Source organism: Triticum aestivum, chromosome 7A (genome assembly GCF_018294505.1).
Source record: "Triticum aestivum cultivar Chinese Spring chromosome 7A, IWGSC CS RefSeq v2.1, whole genome shotgun sequence".
Classification (NCBI taxonomy): Eukaryota; Viridiplantae; Streptophyta; class Magnoliopsida; order Poales; family Poaceae; genus Triticum; species Triticum aestivum.
In genome coordinates, this window is record NC_057812.1 from 369,912,032 (window position 1) to 369,931,314 (window position 19,283).

Consider the following 19,283-nt stretch of genomic DNA (forward strand, 5'->3'; position numbering starts at 1 on the left):
TAGACGGAGGTCAGAATACAACTGAAGAGAACAACTCAAAGGAACATATGATTTTCTGAGTTGTGGATAAATAGATTAGTATGTCGAACAAGTTAAATATATTTCTTCCGGATAACCCATGCGGAAGAGGAAGGACTGGCAAATTCACAATATAGAATGGGGAACTCGTCAAGAGCACTCTGGTTATGGTCTTTGGGTTCAAAAGAACTTCTGGCATAATAGTTCATGGTATTGGAAGAATGATATACAACGAACCTCAAAGACTATCACAAAGGTTACTAATATCCTAAAGGAACTAGCAAACACTACAACATGAATGAGTAGAGTGAATCTTGGGTTCAAAACCTAGAAATAGAATGCCTACTAACTAAATGGCATCACGGGATGCTTTCAAGAATGACGGACAGAATCATCCTATCGGGAACACAAAACATGGCTAGATTACTAGGTGATTCTCTAAGACGCCTAGGGTCATAATAATAGCTTCAACATATATGCCGAGGCACCAGAGTACCTCAACTCGACTATTAGTGTGGTTAATCTGGCCCAAAGGAACATCGAGAACGGAAAGAAGGGATTTGCAAATGCATTAGACTATTTAGAAACCTGGGATGACTCGGACAACATAACGGTTGTAAATGCTCAAAAAGATTTGCGACATCCTGCAAATTGGTGGCATAACCACTCAACAACATCATATCATGGTTCCGAGTCCAACTAACAACACACCGGAGTAGTAGAAACTGAACTGAGGCTTGAGATCAACAATCCTAAGAGTCTACGGATTAGTAACACATGATCCTGATAGAAAGAAGAGAAGCCTAGTTCTTAATCCCCATAGAAAATAAAAGGGTGACTCAGATCAGAATGGCATGGGGTAAAGGAGTAAAAAGAGCCTTACGTTCCCTTCCCCAATCAATTCCCTTATATAACTAAAGCATTTCTAGACTCGACTTTGACCAGTTTGGCTTGGTAATCCTACAGGCAGCCAGACTCTGATACAAAAGCTGTTAGGACCCCGATCCTAAGTCAGACCAATCTAGCATGTAACACATCTTATCACATTGCGGCCTCATGCACGGTATTCCCACGGGTGCCACCTTACCTGGCCAGGGACCGTTTGCGCCTTTTGGCTCACGTATATGATAGTGTTGCTAGCATTCATATGACAGAGAACTCGGGCCAACATGACTAGTCGTAAACCCAAGGTGGCACTAACTTACAGGGACAGGCATACATGACCAAGTAACAAACGTGTCGGTCATCAACGTATTAACCCAAGTCGTAGCAAGCTACAAGGACTTAAAGGAACAACGCGTGACATTTCCCCGAAGGGACAGACACATGAACGAAGAAGGACACATGCCGGCCAGCCTAAGTGTTCCGGAGCAGTAGCAAGCTACCATGGCTCAGTGGAAGCACTAGGAGACATTTCCCAGTAAGAGAGGCTACCAAGAATAAACAACTAGATTGTCGGATCCCACACATACCAAGCATTTCATTAACATACACACAATATGCTCGATATGTGCAAATACAACATGTCATCACAACAAAACTCTACGACTCAAAGTATTTATTCATTAGGCTCCGAGGAGCCTGATATTACAAACATGGTCTGATGACCTAGCATTCAATTCATACACGCAATAAGCACATGTGGAAGCTTAACTTGTATGAGTACAGACAACTACAAATGAAAAAGGCTGAGAAGCCTAACTATCTACAAGACCCTCCCAAGGGTACAAGATCGTAGCTGAGGTAACAAGCTAAACGTCCAAGTCCACGCGGAACTACTAGTGAGACTGAAGCCTCTCTACAAAAACATAAATTAAGCAAACATGAGTACAAATGTACCTAGCAAGACTTACATCAGAACTAGCTACATATGCATCAGTATCAACAAAGGGGTGGTGGAGTTTAACTGCAGCAAGCTAGCTTTGACTCAGTGGCTATCATGTACTACGACTACAAGTAACGTGGACCCCTCAAAATGCTAAGGACACACATTGTCTCAAGCTCAAGACTCTACATTTTCATTTTAGTGATCCAAGATCACATTGAGTCCATAGGAAAAGCCAATACTATTAAAAGGGGATGAGGTGTTGCTTAATGGCTTGCTTGCTCAAAATGCTTAGTGATATGCCCCAAAAGCGCTCAACCACTTGCTCATTTCCACATATGTCCCAAACCTAAAGTCAAACTCGGCCCCATCGACTTGATCTATCCGGCGCCACCGAATTCATTTGACATAGCCATTGCGAGAAACCCTAATCAGTTCGGTCTCACGGATAGGGATCTCGGTCTCACCGAGATGGGGTTGCAAACTCTCTATTTCCCTTCTTAACGTTTCAGTCTAAATGGGATGAGCGATCGGTCCCACCGAATTCGCAATGCAAACTCTCTGTTTCCCTTTCGTAACGTTCGGTCCCACCGAAATAAGCGATTCGATCCCACCAAGTTTGCCTGACCAACTCTCTGTTTGCCTATTACATAAATCAGTCTTACCGAGTTTATGTGATTGGTCTCACCGATATTACGTTATGCCCTAACCCTAATGAAATCGGTCCCACCGACTTGACATGTCGGTCCCACCAAAAAGCCCAACGTTCACATTTTGAACTGAATCGGTCTGACCGAGTTTCATGATTCGGTCCCACCGAGTTTGGTAAATTGTGTGTAATTGTTAGATTTTGGGTGGAGGATATAAATACCCCTCCACCCACTCTTCATTCGAGGAGAGAGCCATCAGAACGTGCGTACACTTCCAACATACATTTTCTGAGAGAGAACCACCTACTCATGTGTTGAGAGCAAGATATTCCATTCCAACCACAAGAATCTTGATCTCTAACCTTCCGCAAGTTGCTTTCTACTCAAATCATCTTTCCACCAAATCCAAATCTGTGTGTGAGAGAGAGTTGAGTGTTGGGGAGACTATCATTTGAAGCACAAGAGCAAGGAGTTCATCATCAACACACCATCTATTACCTTTTGGAGAGTGGTGTCTCCTAGATTGGTTAGGTGTCACTTGGGAGCCTCTCTAAAGATTGTCGAGTTGAACCAGGGAGTTTGTATGGGCATGGAGATCGTCTACTTGGTGAAGATCTACCCAAGTGAGGCAAGTCCTTTCTGGGCGATGGCCATGGTGGGATAGACAAGGTTGCTTCTTCGTGGGCCCTTCGTGGGTGGAGCCCTCAGTGGACTCGCGCAGCTGTTACCCTTCGTGGGTTGAAGTCTCCATCAATGTGGATGTACGATAGCACCACCTATCGGAACCACGCCAAAAATCTTCGTGTCTACATTGCGTTTGCACCCTCCAAACTCCTCCCTTTACTTCATGTGCAATGTTTTTACATTCTGATGCTATACTCTTAGACTTGCATGTGTAGGTTGATTGCTTGACTTGTTCTAAGTTGCTAAAATCTGCCAAGACATAAAATTGGGAAAATGCTAGATTTTTATTTGGTCAAGTAGTCTAATCACCCCCTCTCTAGACATACTTTTGATCCTACAAGTGGTATCAGAGCTTTGGTCTCCATTTGCCTTGATTTCCATTGCTTTGGTGATCATAGCCTTGGTTTCACAACCTAGGAGAGTATGGCGTCTAGCGAGGGAAATTACCACCATAGAGGTCCTTACTTTGATGGTACTAATTTTGCTAGTTGGAAGCATAAGATGATAATACATATTCTTGGACATAACCCCGCCATTTGGGCTATTATGTGTATTGGCTTGCAAGGTGAATTCTTTGATGGGAGAGAAACGAACCGTGAAGCTACCGCGGAAGAGTTGAAGATGCTGCAATACAATTCCCAAGCTTGCAATATCCTCTTCAACGGATTGTGCCCTGAATAATTCAACAAAATCAGTCATCTTGAGAATGCAAAGGAAATTTGGGATACTTTGATTGATATACACGAAGGTACCGACTCCGTCAAGGAATCCAAATTGGATATGCTTCAAAGTCAACTTGACAAGTTCAAAATGAAGGATGGTGAAGGTGTCACTGAAATGTACTCTAGGCTTGCTCTCATCACAAATGAGATTGCCGGCTTAGGAAGTGAAGAGATGACCGATAGATTCATCATCAAGAAGATCCTAAGAGCCTTGGATGGAAAATATGGTACCGTGTTCACATTGATCCAAATGATGCCCAATTACAAAGATCTCAAGCCAACGGAAGTAATTGGAAGAATTGTTGCTCATGAGATGTCACTCAAGGATAAAGAAGAGCTTTACAACAAGTCTAGTGGTGTTTACAAAGCCTCATGTGATGCTCCTACATCATCAAGTGAGAAACAAGCCTTCAATGAAGAATTGAGCCTAATGGTGAAGAATTTCAACAAGTTCTACAAGAGTAGAAGCAAAGAAAGAAGTTCCAAGTCAAGGTCCTACAATGACAAAAGATCTTCGAGTCGTGAGCGTAATTGCTACAATTGTGGAAGACCCGAACACTACTCAAATGAGTGTACAACTCCCTACAAAAGAAGAGAAGATTCACCCAAAAGGAGAAGTAGAAGAGAAGAATCACCTCCAAGAGAGAGAGAAGGAGTAGAGATGATCACGATTTGGTAAAGGTAAGTGTGTGAACATGATTTGCTAAAGGTATCGATGAGAAGCCATGTAGGAGTACATGGTGGGTTGTTTCATTAGAATGTCCTTAGGAACTGAGATCTGTATGTGTGATTTAAGATCAGCTACTACCACACATTGGGATCCTTAATTGACTCTCTCGACTTATTAACCGCCCCTGTCCTCTGTCTAGGAGTTGCAAGTAGTTTCTCGTGTTTGTAGTATGCTCGAGGCCGCGCGTGGCGCTGACCCGAGGGGTGGGTTGTGATGCGGTAGGCGCGTGGCATGGTGTACCGGGACGCCCGTTTGGTGCCTCGGGAACCCTGCACACATCGTTCGGGGCCGTAGTGGAAACCTCGCGTGGCATGGTGTACCGGGACACCCGTTTGGTGCCTCGGGAACCCTGCACACATCGTTCGGGGCCGTAGTGGAAACCTCGGCCGGGCTCCCTGCGGATGGAACCTGAATAGGTGATAAACCTAGACTAGGGACTTGTGTGATTAGTCAGGTCGTGGTCGACACCCTCGCCAGGCTTTCGCTTGAAGGTTGCCGAGATACATGACGTGTACATGGCGGTAAGTGGCGAGAGCATGTGTGAAGCAGTACACCCCTGCAGGGTTAACATCATCTATTCGAATAGCCGCATCCGCGGTAAAGGACTAATTGGTTGCTTATACTGTTCATAGACAAGTGAAAGTGGATACTCTAAAATGTGTAAGATAAGTGTGAGTGCTATGGATGGCCTTCTCGTAGGGAGACAGGAGCGGATCCATAGTGGTGTATTGATTGGTGAATATGTGGACTCGTGTGCGCCACCTCAAAAGAGTTACTTGTAGTCGTAGTACAGGATAGCCACTGAGTCAAAGCTAGCTTGCTGCAGTTAAACTCCACCACCCCTTTGTTGATACTGATGCATATGTAGCTAGTTCTGATGTAAGTCTTGCTAGGTACATTTGTACTCATGTTTGCTTAATTTATGTTTTTGTAGAGAGGCTTCAGTCTCACTAGTAGTTCCGCGTGGACTTGGACGTTTAGCTTGTTACCTCAGCTACGATCTTGTACCCTTGGGAGGGTCTTGTAGATAGTCAGGCTTCTCAGCCTTTTTCATTTGTAGTTGTCTGTACTCAGACAAGTTAAGCTTCCGCATGTGCTTATTGCGTGTATGAATTGAATGCTAGGTCATCAGACCATGTTCGTAATATCAGGCTCCTCGGAGCCTAATGAATAAATACTTTGAGTCATAGAGTTTTGTTGTGATGACATGTTGTATTTGCACATATTGAGTATATTGTGTGTATGTTAATGAAATGCTTGGTATGTGTGGGATTCGACAATCTAGTTGTTTATTCTTGGTAGCCTCTCTTACTGGGAAATGTCTCCTAGTGCTTCCACTGAGCCATGGTAGCTTGCTACTGCTCCGGAACGCTTAGGCTGGCCGGCATGTGTCCTTCTTCGTTCATGTGTCTGTCCCTTCGGGGAAATGTCACGCGTTGTTCCTTTAAGTCCTTGTAGCTTGCTACGACTTGGGTTAATACGTTGATGACCGACACATTTGTTACTGGGTCATGTATGCCTGTCCCTGTAAGTTAGGGCCACCTTGGGTTTACGACTAGTCATGTCGGCCCGGGTTCTCTGTCATATGAATGCTAGCGACACTATCATATACGTGAGCCAAAAGGCGCAAACGGTCCCTGGCCAGGTAAGGTGGCACCCGTGGGAATACCGTGCATGAGGCCGCAAAGTGATAAGATGTGTTACATGCTAGATTGGTGTGACTTAGGATCGGGGTCCTAACAGCTTTTGTATCAGAGTCTGGCTGCCTGTAGGATTACCAAACCAAACTGGTCAAAGTCGAGTCTAGAAATGCTTTAGTTATATAAGGGAATTGATTGGGGAAGGGAACGTAAGGCTCTTTTTACTCCTTTACCCCATGCCATTCTGATCTGAGTCACCCTTTTATTTTCTATGTGGATTAAGAACTAGGCTTATTTTCTTTCTATCAGGATCATGTGTTACTAATCCGTAGACTCTTAGGATTGTTGATCTCAAGCCTCAGTTCAGTTTCTACTACTCCGGTGTGTTGTTAGTTGGACTCGGAACCATGATATGATGTTGTTGAGTGGTTATGCCACCAATTTGCAGGATGTCGCAAATCTTTTTGAGCATTTACAACCGTTATGTTGTCCGAGTCATCCCAGGTTTCTAAATAGTCTAATGCATTTGCAAATCCCTTCTTTCCGTTCTCGATGTTCCTTTGGGCCAGATTAACCACACTAATAGTCAAGTTGAGGTACTTTGGTGCCTCGGCATATATGTTGAAGCTATTATTATGACCCTAGGCGTCTTAGAGAATCACCTAGTAATCTAGCCATGTTTTGTGTTCCCGGTAGGATGATTATGGCCGTCATTCTTGAAAGCATCCCGTGATGCCATTTAGTTAGTAGGCATTCTATTTCTAGGTTTTGAACCCAAGATTCACTCTACTCATTCATGTTGATAGTGTTTGCTAGTTCCTTTAGGATATTAGTAACCTTTGTGATAGTCTTTGAGGTCCGTTGTATATCGTTCTTCCAATACCATGAACTATTATGCCAGAAGTTCTTTTGAACCAAAAGACCACAACCAGAGTGCTCTTGAAGAGTTCCCCGTTCTATATTGTGAATTTGCTAGTCCTTCCTCTTCTGCATGGGTTATCCGGAAGAAATATATTGAACTTGTTCGACATACTAATCTATTTATCCATAACTCAGAAAATTATATGTTCCTTTGAGTTGTTCTCTTCAGTTGTATTCTGACCTCCGTCTATCATTTTATAGTCAAGAGCATGTCATGCATTCCTGCTCATCGATACCTCATATTCTTGTGGTGTGTTAAACCATTCAATTCTGGAATGACTAGGAGAAACAAACTCCAGTACCTCGTCCATCTTTGGGATTGGGTCAAAGCAGTTGTATTCCGCAGATCAAAATGCCAATCCAGCTTTTGTTCTGTTCTACCATGGAGTGTTGCCTCTTTATGTCAGAAATGTCATGGGAATTGCACCACCTCCTATGAACTCTTGATACAGTGATACTTCTCGCCATCATTATTCATCCCTCGGTCTCCATGTTGATTGTAACCGGAATGCTGACAAGTGAACTGTGATGTGTGAAATCAATACTCCTAGCAACTCCGTTGCTTGGTAGTTAGTGGACAATAATCTTATTCTTAGTATGTTGGTTATTGAATCATCATCCTAAGATTTCTCGTGCGACCTAGTCCATTTTCCCTGGTGCACTCCTCGATCAATGAGATAGGATTGTGTCAATCCATCACTCTCTTGATCACATCGTCTTGCCCTACAAAAGCAAGATTGTTCTCGATCTTAGTGACATTTCGGTGGTTTGTGATTTTCTGAATATCTTCTCGGAAATTTTACCAGGTTGTCACCTGACCTCTATGTTGAGTTCGTGATCAAGTTGGTTTCTTGTAAACCACCCCTTTTCCAAGAATCCGTGTTGGATACCCCTGAGAAAGTTGGTTAAGCCAAACAACAACTTGGAGAGTTGGAAGATAAAAGCTTGCCTAGCTTAGTTCATCACTAAGGGATATCCTTGTGTGTGCGTGTGTGTGTGTGTGTTGAAGAAAGATGATATCTTCATCGATTGATCCTCGTGATCAGTTGTTGAATCTATCGTCTTGTCCAAACCTTGATTTGAGTGTGGGCTACCGTCATATCAAGTTAGAACCAACGATATTCGTAATGTTGTCTTACTCGTGGTTGTTCCTCGAGCATACACCGTTATATTTTTGGTTTGACCAATACTATCACCTTGTTCACATAGTTGTGGAATTCCAACTATATGGAAACCTAGATGAATTGTTGTTGAGCCCATCGACATCACTTTATCTCCTCCATGATTCATGTTGAACATTAAACTAGTGTTGGAAACTTGTGTTATAATTTTCTTCATGTCCCATTCATGAAGGATATGTTTGGTGAAAGAATTGACTTCCTCTAAGTTCACGTGCATTTGTTGCAAGTTGCCGTCGTGAATTCGAGAAAGCTTGTTTTGATTTCTTTGGAACCATCCCAAGTTGGTCATGCATGTGGGAAGTATTCTTTGGTTTGGTAGATTAATTACCTCCATTCCATATGTATTCCTAGCACATAAGCCAGTGATTGATTTGTTCAAGGATAAGAAGTTCATCGATAAGTGCACAAGAACATTGATATCCTCGATGATGGTTCCCCACCTGAACTCGGTAGTGTTTTGTTGTAAGACTACTATGTGGTCATGCTTGTCAACCAACTCATGTTTTGGAGCTTGCTGCCATAGTTCATTTCCCGAGAATCTCGCAATGTCATCTCGTCAATTTGTGTTGCAACCTTTCTCTTTCAGACATGCTGAGTCTGGAATATCCTGACACCAACCAAATCTGAATCTCAAGCAGATATGATGGTTGGGATGTTCCCAAGAATTATAATATTGGTATTTTGAACCGTTAAGTGGATGTCATGGCCAACACACTTATCTGGGAGATCTCTTATTGTAGTATCTTGAGTCAGCAATTTGGCCATTCTTCCATGAGGAGTTGGTATGACTTTGTACATAATTTGTTCCTTATGGGTTCCTTGAGCTCTCGAAGTCAGACCTTTACTTGATGTTCCAGATAGCGAATGGTATTGGGTTAAGCTGGTACATCAAGGAGAACATTAGAAGCAGAGTGTTAAATGTCTCTCAGTCGAACATCTAGATTTTGTTTCCTTGGCATCGCTAAGGTGAAATCTGAGAAAGTGTTGTCTTCCTTTGCATCTGCATCATCCATCACTATTCATCATGGTAGTATGATGTGTTGCCAGGATCCTCGGCATGGATGTTGGTAAGACCTTGATGAGTATGGAGATGCTCAAGTTCTTGAGTGCACACTCAGTCACTGGGTTATATCCTCGGCATCATCTGGAATGTGCTTTCCATTTGCTGAGTTGTCTTATAACTCTAGTTTTCTTTCCAAACTGAGTATGCCATTTCTCCAAACTCCTTCAAATGATCATTTGTGATTTTTCTTAGACTAGTTTAGAGAGTTTCAATGATCCTGCCTCACCACCACCTACCCTTCCCTTGGGTCAGCCATCCCGAGGGTCATCTTTATTTTAAGCCCCCCGGGCCAGTGCTTGTCGAAGTGTTGGTCTGAACCGAGTAGACTGCGGGGCCACCTTGGGGAAACTTGAGGTTTGGTTTTACTCGTAGGATGTCTCATCCGGTGTTGCCCTGAGAATGAGATATGTGCAGCTCCTATCGGGATGTCGGTGCATCGGGTGGTCTTGCTGGTCTTGTTTTACCATTGTCAAAATGTCTTGTAACCGGGATTCCGAGTCTGATCGGGTCTTCCTGGGAAAAGGAATATCCTTCGTTGACCGTGAGAGCTTGTGATGGGATAAGTTGGGACACCCCTGCAGGGTTTTGAACTTTCAAAAGCCGTGCCCACGGTTATGGGCAGATGGGAATTTGTTAATGTCCGGTTGTAGAAAACTTGACACTTGACTTAATTAAAATGCATCAACCGCATGTGTAGTCGTGATGGTCTCTTTCCGGCGGAGTCCGGAAAGTGAACACGGTTCTTGGGTTATGCTTGAACGTAATTAGCTTCAGGATCACATCTTGATCACTTATAGTTTCTCGACCGTTGCGTTGCTTCTCTTCTCACTCTTATTTGTGTAAGTTAGCCACCATATGTGCTTAGTGCTTGTTGCAGCTCCACCTCACTACCCCTTTCCTACCCATATGCTTAAATAGTCTTGATCTCGCGGGTGTGAGATTGCTGAGTCCTCGTGGCTCACAGATACTTCCAAACAGTTGCAGGTGCCGATGATACCAGTGCAGGTGACGCAACCCAGCTCAAGTGGGAGCTCGATGAAGGTCTTGTTCGTTGTGTTATGTCTTTTCCGGTTGATCAGTAGTGGAGCCCAGTTGGGGAGATCGGGGATCTATGCATTTGGGGTTGTCTTTCTTTATTTGGTTCCGTAGCCGGACCTTGATTGTATTCTGGATGATGTAATGCTATATTTATGTATTGTGTGAAGTGTCGACTGTAAGCCAACTCTTTATACCGTTCTTATTCAGTACATGGGATGTGTAAAGATTACCCCTCTTGTGATATGCCTACCATGCGGTGCCTCTAAGTCATGCTCCGACACGTGGGAGTAATGCTGGGAATGGTTTGGACTGAAACCATAGTTTCAGTCAGTTTTCGTATTGGGCTACTCTTAGTTTGGATGAAATGGGCCAAGTCCCTTTAATTTGGTCTAGGCTTTTACTATTGTTGGACTGGGTTGGCTTGGTCTGGACAGGAACCAAACTGGTCTCAGACCGTTTTGACCCATGGTCTGAAACCAAATCAAGGACCCAATCGACACGTGCAACCGCAGGTGACCTAGCGAGAGGAGCGCTTCTACTGGCTACGGCCGCCGCCGCCCGCCCGCCGCTCACCGCCGTCGTTGCCGTCGACTGGAGCTTGGTCGCGGCCTTCCTATCCCTCTGACTCCATCCGTCCAGATCGAGTAGATCGCCGTCTTGGCCGCCGTTCAGTGGGTCACCGGTTGCCGCTGCCATTGCCACTCGTTGGAGCTCGGCAGGTCAGTGCATCACGAGTCTTATCTCTTCCCCTCTCTCTCTCTCTCTAAAGAATGCGTTCAGGTTCATATTGTTCGTTCAGGTTCAGGTTCATATGGTTCGTTCAAGTTTAGTGAATTAAGAAAGAAAATTGAACCTGGTTCAGGTTCATAGTGTTTGTTCAAGAATTGAGCCTGGTTTTCGGAGTGATAAAGAAAGAAAATTGTTTTCCTTCGCATTTTAGGTCCGATTATGATGCTCCTATGTTTGATGTCAATTTTTTTACATAAATATCACCTTTGCTGTTTTAAGAGGAAAATTATATTGGATATGATTTAATTTGCTGAAGAGACTATCGTCACAAATATTTTCTATTAGCATACTATTTGTTTACATACTATTCTTAATTGATGGGTCATATTGTTCTGATCCTTTTATTACATTTGTCACTTGCAGGTTGTTTCTTCATTCTTGTTCTCTTCATACCAAGCCTTTCATACTTTGAAGGTGTTGTGATTTGGGACAGAAGGAAGGCAGGACATGAGGTGTTTGATTGGTGTGATAAACAGGTTTGAACCATGTCTGGGAATGTGTCGGACAGCTCAGGTATAGGTGAATCAGCTGATGAGTTGTTGTAAACACCACATGGTCGGCGGGCTAAAGTCTGGGAATACTATGAGCCAGATTTGGTAGAGGTGGACAATGTCCCGAAGGCTGTGTGTAAGTATTGTTCCATGAAATTAGCATGCAAGTTTGGGACGAGCAGCCTTAGAAACCACATTGGTGAGTCATGCCCCAAAATCGATGATGTGTCCAGAAATAGGTTTCTTGCAACAATTAAGAAAAAACAATCAGATGTGGGGTTTGTTTTCGATCCTTAGAGAAGCCATCAGCTCATGATCAAATATTGCATCCACGCCGAGGTTGCATTCAGGAAGTTTGATGATCCTTACTTTAAAGAGTGGATGGACTCGATGCAGCCCACCTTTAAAGTCATTCGGCGCCAGACTGTTCACAACGACTGTTTGGACGCATATGAGCAAATGAAGGATCAGCTGCGCATTGAGTTTGAGTCTCTTGATTCCCGTGTTTGTTTGACCTCGGACATGTGGACCTCTGTACAAGAACTAGGCTATATGTGTGTTACCGCTCACTACATCGATGGCAATTTCAAGCTGAAGAAGAAGGTCATATCCTTCAAAAAAGTCAAGTATCTGCACACAAGTGCAGCCATTCAAGAGACTTTGTGCAAGTGTTTGAATGAATGGAGAATCAAAAGGAAATTGTTTAATTTGACCTTGGACAATGCAGCAAACAACAAACCGGTTGTTGACTCATTTGTGCAACATCAATACCATGGCATGTTGTTTGGTGGTGTGGATTTTCATGTAAGGTGTTCGGCACACATCCTTAATATCTTAGTTCAAGATGGAACAAGATATGTGCACAAGACCATAGAAAAAATCCGTGAACTTTTAAGGCATATCGCTTCTTCGCCATCAAGAATTCAATCCTTCAATGCGATTGCCACAAATTTGGATCTTCCTGAAAAGGCTGGTGTCATAAATCTTGATATTCCAAACCGTTGGAACTCTACATATCTAATGATTGGAGAAGCTCTGGAATACAAGGGAGCCCTCAATAATTATGCAAGTGGAAATGGTGAAGCACCGGACGATGTGGAGTGGACTAATGCTGAAGTAATGTGCGCATTTCTAAAACCTTTTGAAGAAGCGACAAAGTTAGTATCAGCCGATAAAACACCAACATCCCATCATTTTTTGCACATGGTGTTGTGCATCCGCCACGCGCTAAGGGACCCTCAGTGGAGAACTAGCGGCACTATGTCAAACCTTGTCTATGCTATGGGCCAAAAGTTTGATAAATACTGGAAAGAGTCAAAACTGAATGTTGCAGTTGTCATCGCAACGGTGTTAGATCCAACCAAGAATTCTGACTTCTTGGAATTCTTCTTTGAAAAGTATTGTGAAAATGTGGATGATATTGAGAAGTGTCTAGAAGGTGTAAAAGACATGATGAGGTCGTACTATGAGAAATACGAGGAAGCCAGAAGAACCACCGAGCACTCGGTATCTCGGCAAGTCAGCGCCAATATAGGATCACCAGTTCTTGGCAAAAGGAGGCTGGAAGAAGAGTTTGCTCAATACAAATCAAGAAGGAGGTCCTACATGCAACCAAAGTCTGAGCTGGACATGTATTTGGAGGAAAATTCTGACAGCTCCGAGGGAAGTTTTGATATTTTGATATGGTGGAAAACACATGCTGAAAAATATCCCGTGCTCTCAACCATGGCTCGTGATTCCCTTGCAATACCTCTTAGCACTGTGTCATCTGAATCAGCATTCAGTTGCAGTGGAATGACTTTAGGAGATTCCCGATGCTCGATGATGCCCGAAATGCTTGAGGCTTTAGTTTGCGGAAAAGATTGGCTTATCAAAATTCCAAATAATGAAGGTATGATATTATTTTCCCTGTTTGGTTTGGAAACTTCTTTACTAGTAGACTGAGAAAGCTTTATGTTGCTTAACATGTACTTTGGAAGTGCAGGCCCAAGTGGGACAGCCTAATGGAGAAAAGGTCTTCTGTTAACAAATTGGTAAGTAAAATATATGGACATTTGCATAGATTCAGTTTTAGACCGTCTCATGTCATTGCTGTAATGCTAATGTTTTGGTATAAATCTTCATCATATTGCCGAGAGGTTCCGGTCTAAATCTTCATCATTATGTCAGCGATACATATTGTAGATTATGAAACAACTAGTACTACTAGTAGTATAGTTAACTGTACTGGATGCCCCAAGTTGTATTCATTAGCACTTTAGTACATAAATACAATACCTTTCTTGTTGCCAGATTTGACTGATTATGCACAGGGAAATTGATGTGTCTATTTGTGCAAAATGCTACCTTGGCCGTGAGACAACAGAGTCATATTTGTGAAAAAACAGAGTGATATTTGGTCAATTCTCCTTGGACTTTGAGTGATGGTTCACACTTCACCTCAGCAAACTAGTCTCAAGTGACATAATGTGCCTCTGTTCTTTGGTCAAAACACTCTGCTTTCCTGTCACTAAAATTCTCTTCATTTGACCACATACTAACAGTGTATAATGACAGGGATGTGATGGATGTCCAGTTTTTGTTTTTTGTTTTTTTAGAAGCATCCATAGGGAATTCTTGTTTTCCATGTGAAGATAAAAACAGAGCGTAGCAACCATAGAAGTGATATTCTTCTAAGCCTGCAGATTTTTTGAATTGAAGAAATATGTGTTCTGCTAGTGAGATATGGTCGTGTTAAAGTGTGGTGATTGTTATGCACATAATTGATCACAATGACAACTTGAATATCATTCTGATGTACTTGTTAATATACTCCGGTATCAAGAAGAAAGCCGGGGTAGAAGAAACCATTCAGAAAAGGGAGATCAAGTCCAGCAACTATGTAAAATTCATTCTGTAACTGAGTTAACATTCAGCAACTATGTAAAATTCCATTGTCACATCCATTCTGTGTAATAATTCTAGACCCCGTGCTGTAACATCCAACAGCTACTTAGCTAGTCAGCAAGCTATCCTTTTCCTAGTAAAACTGGTTTGCTACTCTTATTCATTGTCCATGGATTGAAACTATGGGTTGAATCCATAAATGGCATATGGTTTGGATTGGTCTGGGTGGAAAGCGCATGTAGTTTGGTTTGGTTTGGATGCTAGTTTAATTATTTTGGTTTGGTTCCTGGAGGTGCAGTCATATGGTTGGGGCTGGGTTTAGTTTGGATGTCAAACTATTCCCAGGTTTACGTGGGAGATATAGCCGCATCGTGGGTGTTACACAACTTGAACAAGATTTTGGTACTGTAAAATTTGACTTTAGTCTAGATTAGTAAACGGATCTTGTTTCTTTCGTAGTTTGAGTTTCCTTGCTCCGTTTGATTTGATTCTTTTTGCAAAGCGGAGTTCTTCAGTTGAACTTTTTGGTTAGATCTTCTTATTTGAGTTTTACCCGTGCATCTTTGCTTGATTGCTTATGTATGCTATTGTTTGTTTGCGATAGAATTCCCGGATCGCGAAGCGTGCTACTATGAGTCACTAGGTTTTGCGGAACGTCAGCAAGGCAAGTAACACATTGATCATACCCCTTTATTTACTAGTTTTTATGCATTAGTTTCAACCCTCATGCATTGCATGAGTAGGATATCTTAACATGTGGGTCTGGGAAGTAGTTGATCAGGTAGAACCTATTACCTATTTTATTATCAAACCCTTGGGAGTTACTTCTACGTTATGCTTATATTGCCATGCTATGCTCGTAGACGTGGATTGGGTTTGAGAGTATCCATGACAGATGTGAGTTTGTTAATTAATGGTTCAACTTAAGGTGGAAACTTTAATACACATCTGGGTGGATTGCTTGTGGGCACCTAGAGAATCCAGTGTTGTCCTAGGATATCCCGGAGTACCCGAGTGATCATCCTACGGTCCGCCACCTAGGCTCAAAGGGATCATAAGATTATTCATGCTAGAAACTTCCGTGTGCAGCCACAAGCTATTATGGGCTCTAGTATAGTGGAGTAAGTTGCATGACCTCTTCCAGTGGTAGGCTAGCAGATGTAGGGGATGTAGGTTGGTACGGTCTACCCGGGGTTAGAGTTAATGCTTCTGAAAAACTATGTCTTGGTCATCCGTTTATCAAACACCATGTAGTGCGAGAAATCCAACGAAGGAGATCGAGTCTTGTGGGAAAAAGTGCGCAAACCTCTGCAGAGTGTATAATCTAATCATGGTTAGCCGTGTTCCCGGTTATGGACATCCCGAGTATCTGGTACTTGAATTATTGATTTGATCTCATCACTCTAAATTAATTTGTTGGGATGTTAATGATTACTTTAATTGGATTGAGTTGGGGGAACCTTCTCAATGTTTCAACCACCATGATAGTTGAATAAAATATATTCCTTTGTTGTAGGGAAAAAATGGCTTTTCGCAAAACATTATAACCATAGAGCCTCCACCAGCCATAATTGCATGTAGTGATAGTATTTATTCTGTTCATTGCTCTACTATGTTATTATGCTAGCATATTCCATGTGTTGACCCGTTTCGAGCCGCAACGTATCATGTTGCAGACTTTTCAGACAACGAGTAAGGTGCCATAGGTCGTTTGTCATGCACTCAACTATGCCGTTGGAGTTGATGGACTCACTTTATCTTCCAAGCCTCCCGCTGTTACCTTATTTAGATGGCCTTAAGCCATATTATTGTAATAAGTACTCTTTTGAGACATTCGATGTAATAAGTGTGCGATTGCTACTCTGTTATAAATCCTTCGAGTACTGTGTGTGTCAGCATTATTGATCCAGGGATGACACTGAAGCATAGAGACTTGACCGTCTGAGGTCAGGTCGCTACATTAGCGGGGCGAGCGACATGGGAAGAAGAGGGGAAACGACAGCAGGGCTCACAGCGAGGTCGGTGATGGTCTCAGCGGGCTCGGGGAGGCACGGACGACGACGAATCGACGGCGGCGGTGATCGGCTCCCGAGGTGGATGACAGTGGTGATGACGATGCTATGGCGTGCCCCGGCTTGCTTGGCTCGGGGGAGATGACAAGGACAACGTCGCGGGGTTTGTGGGCACGTCAGAGGGACGAGGCGGAGACAGTGGCCGCGGCAGCAACCAGCGGCGGCGATGGCTACGCTCGGTGGATAGAGCAGGGGAGGAAGGAGGAGCACGGGGAGAGTGCGAGGCGGTCGGGGAGGTTGCATAGTGTCTCCAGCCAGCCTCCAGCGTCAGCGGAAGTAGGAGGTGGCTCGGGCGCGTGCCGGCGTGCAGCGACCACGCGCGCGGCGTCTTACTAGCGCGGGGAGGAAGATGCCCCTACCCCTGGTGGGCTGGGCTGTCTTACCGGGCCGCCAGCTGACCAGGTAAGTGGGCTGCCAGGTCAGTGCCCTCTCTCTCTCTCTCTTTCCTATTTTCTTTATGTTTTCTATTCATTTGCTCTGTTTTGATTTAGTAAAAATACTAAATCATTTCATAAAATCCTGGAAATATTTGTGGGCACTTGTAGAATTATTTCCAACAGCCCTCAAATGCTTTCAAGATTATTTGGACATTTAAAATACTTTATAGAATTTAAATGTCCAAATTCAAATACTTATGATTTAATTCAAAAATCCAGAGTGTCCAAGAGAAATGTGCACCATTTTTGGCAGAGGTTCTAGACCAATTCAAAAATGATGAACATTTATGAAGGGAATTTTGGGTTCATTGAAAAGATTTAATTTTGACCCTAGTTGAATTTAATTTGCTGCTAGAGTTTAACAATACCCATTTCAAATTCATTTGAATTTTAAACATGATGACATGATGATCAAGCAAAGACAACAGGGGCTGAGCTAGGGCTGTGACAACAAGTCCACCAAAGTCCACACTTTGTTCTCATACATGTATCCTATCTCAGATTTCATGGCCTCAAGCCATCTGTCGTAATCTGGGCTCATCATAGCTTCTTCATAGTTCGTAGGTTCGTCATGGTTTAGTAACATGACTTCCAGTACAGGATTACCATACCACTCTGGTGTGGAACGTGCTCTGTTCGACCTACGAGGTCCAGTAATAACTTGATCTGAAGTTTCATGTTAATTATGAATAGTTTCCTCTCTAGTTGGTGTAGGCATCACGGGAACGGTTTTCAGTGATGAGCTACTTTCCAATTCGAGATAAGGTACAATTACCTCATCAAGTTCTACTTTCCTCCCACTCACTTCTTTTGAGAGAAACTCCTTCTCTAGAAAGGTTCCATTCTCGGCAACAAAGATCTTGCCTTAGGATCTGTGGTAGAAGGTGTTACCAATTTTTTTCCTTAGGGTATCCTATGAAGAGCACTTCTCCGATTTGGGGTCGAGCTTATCAAGCTGAAGCCTTTTTACATAAGTGTCGCTACCCCAAACTTTAAGAAATGACATCTTAGGTTTCTTGCCAAACCATAGTTCATACGGTGTCGTCTCAACGGATTTAGACGGTGCCCTATTTAACATGAATGCAGCTGTCTCTAATGCATAACCCCAAAACGATAGTGGTAAATCGGTAAGAGACATCATAGATCGCACCATATCTAATAAAGTATGGTTATGATGTTTGGACACACCATTACGCTGTGGTGTTCCAGGTGGCGTGAGTTGTGAAACTATTCCACATTGTTTTAAATAAAGGCCAAACTCATAACTCAAATATTTTCCTCCACGATCAGATCATAGAAACTTTATTTTCTTATTACGATGAGTCTCCACTTCACTCTGAAATTCTTTGAACTTTTCAAATGTTTCAGACTTGTGTTTCATTAAGTAGATATACCCATATCTGCTCAAATCATCTGTGAAGGTCAGAAAATAACGATGAAGGTCAGAAAATAACGATACCCGCCACGTGCCTTAACACTCATTGGACCGCATACATCGCTATGTATTATTTCCAATAAGTCATTGGCTCACTCAATTGTTCCAGATAACGGAGTTTTAGTCATAATGCCCATGAGGCATGGTTCACAAGTATCAAGTGATTCCAAAAGTCCATCCACATGGAGTTTCTTCATGTGCTTTACACCAATATGACCTAAACGGCAATGCCACAAGTATGTTGTAGTATCATTATTAACTTTGCATCGTTTGGCATCAATATTATGAATATGTGTATCACTACGATCGAGATTCAATAAACCATTCACATTGGGTGTATGACCATATATGGTTCTATTCATATAAACAGAATAACAGTTATTCCCCGACTTAAATGAATAATTGTATCGCAATAAACATGATCTAATCATATTCACGCTCAACGCAAACACCAAATAACATTTATTTAGGTTCAACACTAATCCCGAAGGTAGAGGGAGTGTGCGATGGTGATCATATCAACCTTGGAATCACTTCCAACACACATTGTCACCCCGCACTTAGCAAGTCTTTGTTCACTCTACAACTCATGTTTCTGAAGAAAATATGCCCTAGATGCAATAATAAAGTTGTTATTTATATTTCCTTATATCATGATAAACGTTTATTATTCATGCTAGAATTGTACTAATCGAAAACTT